Source organism: Triticum urartu, chromosome 7 (assembly GCF_003073215.2).
Source record: "Triticum urartu cultivar G1812 chromosome 7, Tu2.1, whole genome shotgun sequence".
In the NCBI taxonomy this organism is placed as follows: domain Eukaryota; kingdom Viridiplantae; phylum Streptophyta; class Magnoliopsida; order Poales; family Poaceae; genus Triticum; species Triticum urartu.
The window spans coordinates 99,115,200-99,122,870 of NC_053028.1; positions in this window are offsets into that span (position 1 = coordinate 99,115,200).

Genomic DNA, 7,671 nt, shown 5'->3' on the forward strand with positions numbered 1-7,671 from the left:
ACATTCGGTAATCACATACAAGTCTTCCTAATAACCCTAGCATCATCGAACCTTAAGTGTGTAGACCCTACGGGTTCGGGAACCATGCAGACATGACCGAGACAACTCTCCGGACAATAACCAACAGCGGGATATGGATACCCATGTTGGCTCCCACATGTTCCATGATGATCTCATCGGATGAACCACGATGTCGAGGATTCAATCAATCCCGTATTCAATTCCCTTTGTCCAGCGGTATTGTACTTGCCCGAGATTCGATCGTCGGTATCCCGATACCTTGTTCAATCTCGTTACCGGCAAGTCTCTTTACTCATTCCGTAACACATCATCCCGTGATCAACTCCTTGGTCACATTGTGCACATTATGATGATTTCCTACTGAGTGGGCCCAGAGATACCTCTCCGTTACACGGAGTGACAAATCCCAGTCTCGATTCGTGCCAACCCAACAGACACTTTCGGAGATACCTGTAGTGAACCTTTATAGCCACCCAATTACGTTGTGACGTTTGGCACACCCAAAGCACTCCTACGGTATCCGGGAGTTGAACAATCTCATGGTTTAAGGAAATGATACTTGACATTAGAAAAGCTTTAGCATACGAACTACACGATCTTTGTGCTAGGCTTAGGATTGGGTCTTGTCCATCACATCATTCTCCTAATGATGTGATCCCGTTATCAACGACATCCGATGTCCATGGTCAGGAAACCGTAACCATCTTATTGATCAACGAGCTAGTCAACTAGAGGCTTACTAGGGACATGGTGTTGTCTATGTATCCACACATGTATCTGAGTTTCCTATCAATACAATTCTAGCATGGATAATAAACGGTTATCATGAACAATGAAACATAATAATAACCAATTTATTATTGCCTCTAGGGCATATTTCCAACAGTCTCCCACTTGCACTAGAGTCAATAATCTAGTTCACATCGCCATGTGATTAACACTCACAGGTCACATCGCCATGTGACCAACATCCAAGAGTCTACTAGACTCAATGATCTAGTTCACATCACTATGTGATAAACACTCAAAGAGTTCTGGGTTTGATCATGTTATGCTTGTGAGAGAGGTTGTAGTCAACGGGTCTTGCCATATTCAGATCCCTATGTATTTCGCAAAACTTTATGTCATGTCGTAGAGGCTGCTACCATGTTCCACTTGGAGCTATTCCAAATTGTTGCTCCATTACACGTATCCGGTATCTCTACTCAGAGCTATCCAGATAGGTGTTAAGTTTGCATCGACGTAACTCTTTACGTCGAACTCTTTATCACCTCCATAACCGAGAAACATTTCCGTATTCCTTTAAGGATAATTTTGACCGCTATCTGGTGATCCACTCCTAGATCACCTTTGTACCCTCTTGCCAGACATGTGGCAAGGCACACATCAGGTGCGGCACTCAGCATGGCATATTGTACAGAGCCTATGACAAAAGCATAGGGGACGACCTTCGTCCTTCCTCTTTCTTCTGCCGTGGTCAATCTTCGAGTCTTACTCAACTTCACACCTTACAACTCAGGTAAGAACCCCTTCTTTGACTGATCTATTTTGAACTCCTTCAAAAACATGTCAAGGTGTGCGTTCTTTGAAAGTATCATCAGGCGTCTTGATCTATCTCTATAGATCTTGATGCCCAATATGTAAGCAGCTTTATCCAGGTCTTCCTTTGAAAAGCACTCTTCAAACAACTGTTTATGCTTTCCAGAAATTCTACATTATTTCGGATCAACAATATTGTCATCCACATATACTTATAAAAAATGTTGTAGTGCTCCCACTCACTTTCTTGTAAATACAAGTTTCTAGCAAACATTGTATAAACCTAAAAGCTTTGATCACTCTATCAAAGCATGTATTCTGACTCCGAGATGCTTGCTCTAGTCCATAGAAGGATTGCTGGAGCTAGCATACCTTTTAGCATCCTTAGGATTGACAAAACCTTTTATTGTATCACATACAACTTTTTCTTACGAAAACTGGTAAGAAAACTTGTTTTGTCATCCATCTGTCAGATTTCATAATCGAAAAATACAGCTAATGCTAACATGATTCCGACGGACTTAAGCATCGCTACGGATGAGAAATTCTCATCGTAGTCAACTCCTTGAACTTGTGAAAAGACTCTTTCCCACAAGTCGAGCTTCATAGACGGTAACATTACCGCACACGTCTGTCTTCTTCTTAAAAATCCAATTATCTCAATGGCTTGCCGATTATCGGGCAAGTCCACCAAAGTCCATACTTTGTTCTGATACACGGATCCTATCTCGGATTTCATGGCTTCTAATCATTTGTCGGAATACGGGCCCACCATCGCTTCTCCATAGCTCGTAGGTGCATTGTTGTCCAACAACATGATATCTGAGACAGGATTACCGTACCACTCAGGAGTAGTACATATCCTTGTCGACCTATGAGGTTCCGGAGCTTCATGATCACTATCATTAACTTCCTCTTCAATAGACGTAGGCGCCACAGAATACATCTTTCTGTGTTGCATCACTCTCTGGTTGAAGTAAAGGTTCAACAACCTCATCAAGTTCTATCTTCCTCCCACTCAATTCTTTCGAGAGAAACTCCTTCTCGAGAAAGGACTCGTTCTTAGCAACAAACAATTTGCCCTCGGATCTGAGATAGAAGGTATACCCAACTGCCACCTTTGGGTATCCTATGAAGATGTGTTTATCCGCTTTGGGTTCGAGCTTCTCCGGCTGAAGCCTTAAGCATTGCAGCCCCAAACATTAAGAAACGACAACTTTGGTTTCTTGCCAAACCAATGTTCATACGGCGTCGTCTCAACGGACTTATATGGTGTCCTATCTAAAGTGAATGCAGTTGTCTCTAATGCATAACCTCAAAATAATAGCGGTAGATCGGTAAGAGACATCATAGATCGCACCATATCTCATAAGGTTCGATTACGACGTTCGGACACACCATTATGCTGTGGTGTTCCAGGTGGCTTCAACTGCGAAACAATTCACAATGTCTTAAGTGTTTGCCAAACTCATAACTCAGAAATTCTCATTGATCAGATCGTAGGAATTTGATCTTCTTGTTATGACGATTCCTAACTTCACTCTAAAATCGCTTGAACTTTTCAAACGTTTCAGACTTGTGCTTCATTAAGTAAATATACCTATATCTACTCAAATTGTCAGTGAAGATGAGAAAATAGCGATATCCACCGCACGTTTCAATTTCTCATTGGATCACACGCATCAGCATGTATGATTTCCAACAAGTCACTTGCCCGTTTCATTGTACCTGAAAACGGGGTCTTAGTCATCCTGCCCATGAGGCATGGCTCGCATGTGTCAAGTGATTCAAAATCAAGTGACTCCAAACATCCATCGACATGGAGTTTCTTCATGCATCTTACGCCAATATGACCTAAGCGGCAGCGCCACAAGAAAGTGGTACTATCATTATTAACTCTACATCTTTTGGCGTGAACATGTGTATTACCACGACCGAGATTCAATGAACCATTCACATAGGGTGCATTGCCATGAAAGGTATTATTCATGTAAACAGAATAACCATTATTCTCTAACTTCAATGAATAACCGTATTGCAATGAACATGATCTAATCATATTTATGCTCAACGTAGACACCTGATAACATTTATCTAGGTTCAATACTAATCTCGAAGGCAGATGGAGCGTGCGATGGTGATCTTATCAACTTTGGAAACACTTCCAACACACATCGTCACCTCGCCCTTAGCCAGTCTCCGTTTAGTCTGTAGCTTTTGCTTCAAGCCACCAATAATAGTAACTGAACCGGTATCCAATACCCAGGTGCTACCAGGAGTACTAGTGAGGTACACATTAATAACACGTATATACTTTGTTGAAGTTGCCAGCCTTCTTATCTACCATGCATTTGGGGTAATTCCACTACCAGTGACCATTCCCCTTATAATAGAAGCATTTAGTCTCGGGTTTGGGTTCAACCTTGGGTTCCTTCACTGGAGCGGCAACTGGTTTGCCATCCATGAAGTTTCCCTTCTAGCCCTTGCCCTTCTTGAAACCAGTGGTCTTGTTAAACCGTTAACACTTGATGCTCCTTCTTGATTTCTACCTTTTGCGGTCTTAAGCACCGCGAACAGCTCCAGGATCAACTCCATCCCTTGCATGTCATAGTTCATCACGAAGATCTAGTGGCTTAGTGATAGTGGCTAGAGAAATCTATCAATCACTATCTTATCTGGAAGTTTAACTCCCACTTGATTTAAGTGATTGTAGCACCCAGACATTCTGACCACATGCTCACTAGCTGAGCTATTCTCCTCCATCTTGTTGGCAAAAGAACTTGTCAGAGGTCTCATACCTCTCAACACGGGAATGAGCCCGAAATCCCAATTTCAGCTCTTGGAACATCACATATGTCTTATGGCGTTCAAAAATGTCATTGGAATCCCGATTCTAAGCCATGAAGTATGGTGCACTAAACTATCAAGTAGTCATCAGGATGTGTCTGTCAGGTGTTCACAACATCCACAGACGACGTTGTAGGGGTTTGCACATCGAGCGGTGCATCAAAGACGTAAGCCTTCTGTGTAGCAGTGACGACACTCCTCGGACTACGGACCCAGTCTGCATCATTGCTTACAATATCTTTCAACTTGGTCTTTCTCTAGGAACGTATTGAAATAGGGAGCAACAACGTGAGCTATTTATCTACAACATATTTGCAAAGACAATTTAGACTATGTTCATGAAAATTAAGTTTATCTAATCAAATTATTTAATGAACTCCCACTCAGATAGACATCCCTCTAGTCATCTAAGTGAAACATGATCCGAATCGACTAGGCCGTGTCCGATCATCACGTGATACGGACTAGTCATCAACGGTGAACATCTCATGTTGATCGTATCTTCTATACGACTCATGTTCGACCTTTCGGTCTCCCGTGTTCTGAGGCCATGTCTGTACATGCTAGGCTCGTCAAGTCAACCTAAGTGTTTCGCATGTGTCCCGAGGCCATGTATGTACATGCTAGGCTCCTCAACACCCGTTGTATTCAAACGTTAGAATCTATCACACCCGATCATCACGTGGTGCTTCGAAACAACGAACATTTGCAACGGTGCACAGTTAGGGGGAACAATTTTCTTGAAATTTTAGTGAGGGGTCATCTTATTTAAGCTACCGTCGTTCTAAGCAAATAAGATGTAAAACATGATAAACATCACATGCAATCAAATAGTGACATGATATGGCCAATATCATTTTGCTCCTTTTGATCTCCATCTTCGGGGCTCCATGATCATCGTTGTCACCGGCATGACACCATGATCTCCATCATCGTGTCTTCTTGAAGTTGTCTCGTCATCTATTACTTCTACTGCTATGGCTATCGCTTTAGCAATAAAGTAAAGTAATTACATGACGTTTATGTTGACACGCAGGTCATAAATAAATTAAGACAACTCCTATGGCTCCTGCCGGTTGTCATACTCATCGACATGCAAGTCATGATTCCTATTACAAGAACATGATCAATCTCATACATCACATATATCATTCATCACATCCTTTTGCCCATATCACATCACAAGGCATATGCTGCAAAAACAAGCTAGACGTCCTCTAATTGTTGTTGCAAGTTTTTACGTGGCTGCTATAGGTTTCTAGCAAGAACGTTTCTTACCTACGCCAAAACCACAACGTGATATGCCAATTTCTATTTACCCTTCATAAGGACCCTTTTCATCGAATCCGATCCGACTAAAGTGGGAGAGACAGACACCCGCTAGCCACCTTATGCAACTAGTGCATGTCAGTCGGTGGAACCAGTCTCACGTAAGAGTACGTGTAAGGTCGGTCCGGGCCGCTTCATCCCACGACGCCGACGAATCAAGATAAGACTAGTAACGGCAAGTAAATTGACAAAATCGACGCCCACAACAACTTGTGTTCTACTCGTGCATAGAAACTACGCATAGACCTAGCTCATGATGCCACTGTTGGGGATCGTAGCAGAAATTTAAAATTTTCTACGCATCACCAAGATCAATCTATGGAGTAATCTAGCAACAAGGGGAAGGAGAGTGCATCTACATACTCTTGTAGATCGCTAAGCGGAAGCATTCTAGTGAACGGGGTTGATGGAGTCGTACTCGTCGTGATCCAAATCACCGATGATCCTAGCGTCGAACGGACGGCACCTCCGCGTTCAACACACGTATGGAACGGAGACGTCTCCCACGCCTTGATCCAGCAAGGAGGAGGGAGAGGTTGAGGAAGAGAGTCCAACAGCAGCACGACGGCGTGGTGGTGATGGAGTGGCAGTTCTCCGGCAGGGCTTCGCCAAGCTCACGCGGAGGAGGAGAGGTATTGGAGGGGAGGGGCTGCGCCAGGTTCAAGGGTGTGGCCGCCCTCCCACCCCTCCACTATTTATAGGTGGGGAGAGAGGGGGCCGGCCCCCCTTAGATCCCATCTAAGGTTGGGGCGGCGGCCAAGGGGGGGAGGAGTGCCTCCCAAGTCAAGTGGAGGCCCTCCCCCCTTAGGGTTTCCCCTCTCCCATGCGCATGGGCCTTGGGGGGGCTGGTGCCCTTGGCCCATTAAGGTTAGGGCGCCCCCCTACAGCCCATGCTGCTGTATTGGACATGGTGGAACATTTTCTGGACCTCCGGACCCCTCCGAAATCCTCCGGAACCTTCCGGAAGCTTCCCGGTACAATACCGGAAAAAACCGAACTTTTCCCGGAACCCGAACAACAACTTTCCATATATAAATCTTTACCTCCGGACCATTCCAGAACTCCTCGTGATGTCCGGGATCTCATCCGAGACTCCGAACAACATTCGGTAATCACATACAAGTCTTCCTAATAACCCTAGCGTCATCGAACCTTAAGTGTGTAGACCCTACGGGTTCGGGAACCATGCAGACATGACCGAGACAACTCTCCGGCCAATAACCAACAGCAGGATCTGGATACCCATGTTGGCTCCCACATGTTCCACGATGATCTCATCGGATGAACCACGATGTCGAGGATTCAATCAATCCCGTATTCAATTCTCTTTGTCCAACGGTATTGTACTTGCCCGAGATTCGATCGTCGGTATCCCGATACCTTGTTCAATCTCGTTACCGGCAAGTCTCTTTACTCGTTCCGTAACACATCATCCCGTGATCAACTCCTTGGTCACATTGTGCACATTATGATGATGTCCTACCGAGTGGGCCTAGAGATACCTCTCCGTCACGGAGTGACAAATCCCAGTCTCGATTCGTGCCAACCCAACAGACACTTTCGGAGATACCTGTAGTGAACCTTTATAGCCACCCAGTTACGTTGTGACGTTTGGCACACCCAAAGCACTCCTACGGTATCCGGGAGTTGCACAATCTCATGGTCTAAGGAAATGATACTTGACATTAGAAAAGCTTTAGCATACGAACTACACGATCTTTGTGCTAGGCTTAGGATTGGGTCTTGTCCATCACATCATTCCCCTAATGATGTGACCCCGTTATCAATGACATCCAATTTCCATGGTCAGGAAACCGTAACCATCTTATTGATCAACGAGCTAGTTAACTAGAGGCTTACTAGGGACATGGTGTTGTCTATGTATCCACACATGTATCTGAGTTTCCTATCAATACAATTCTAGCATGGATAATA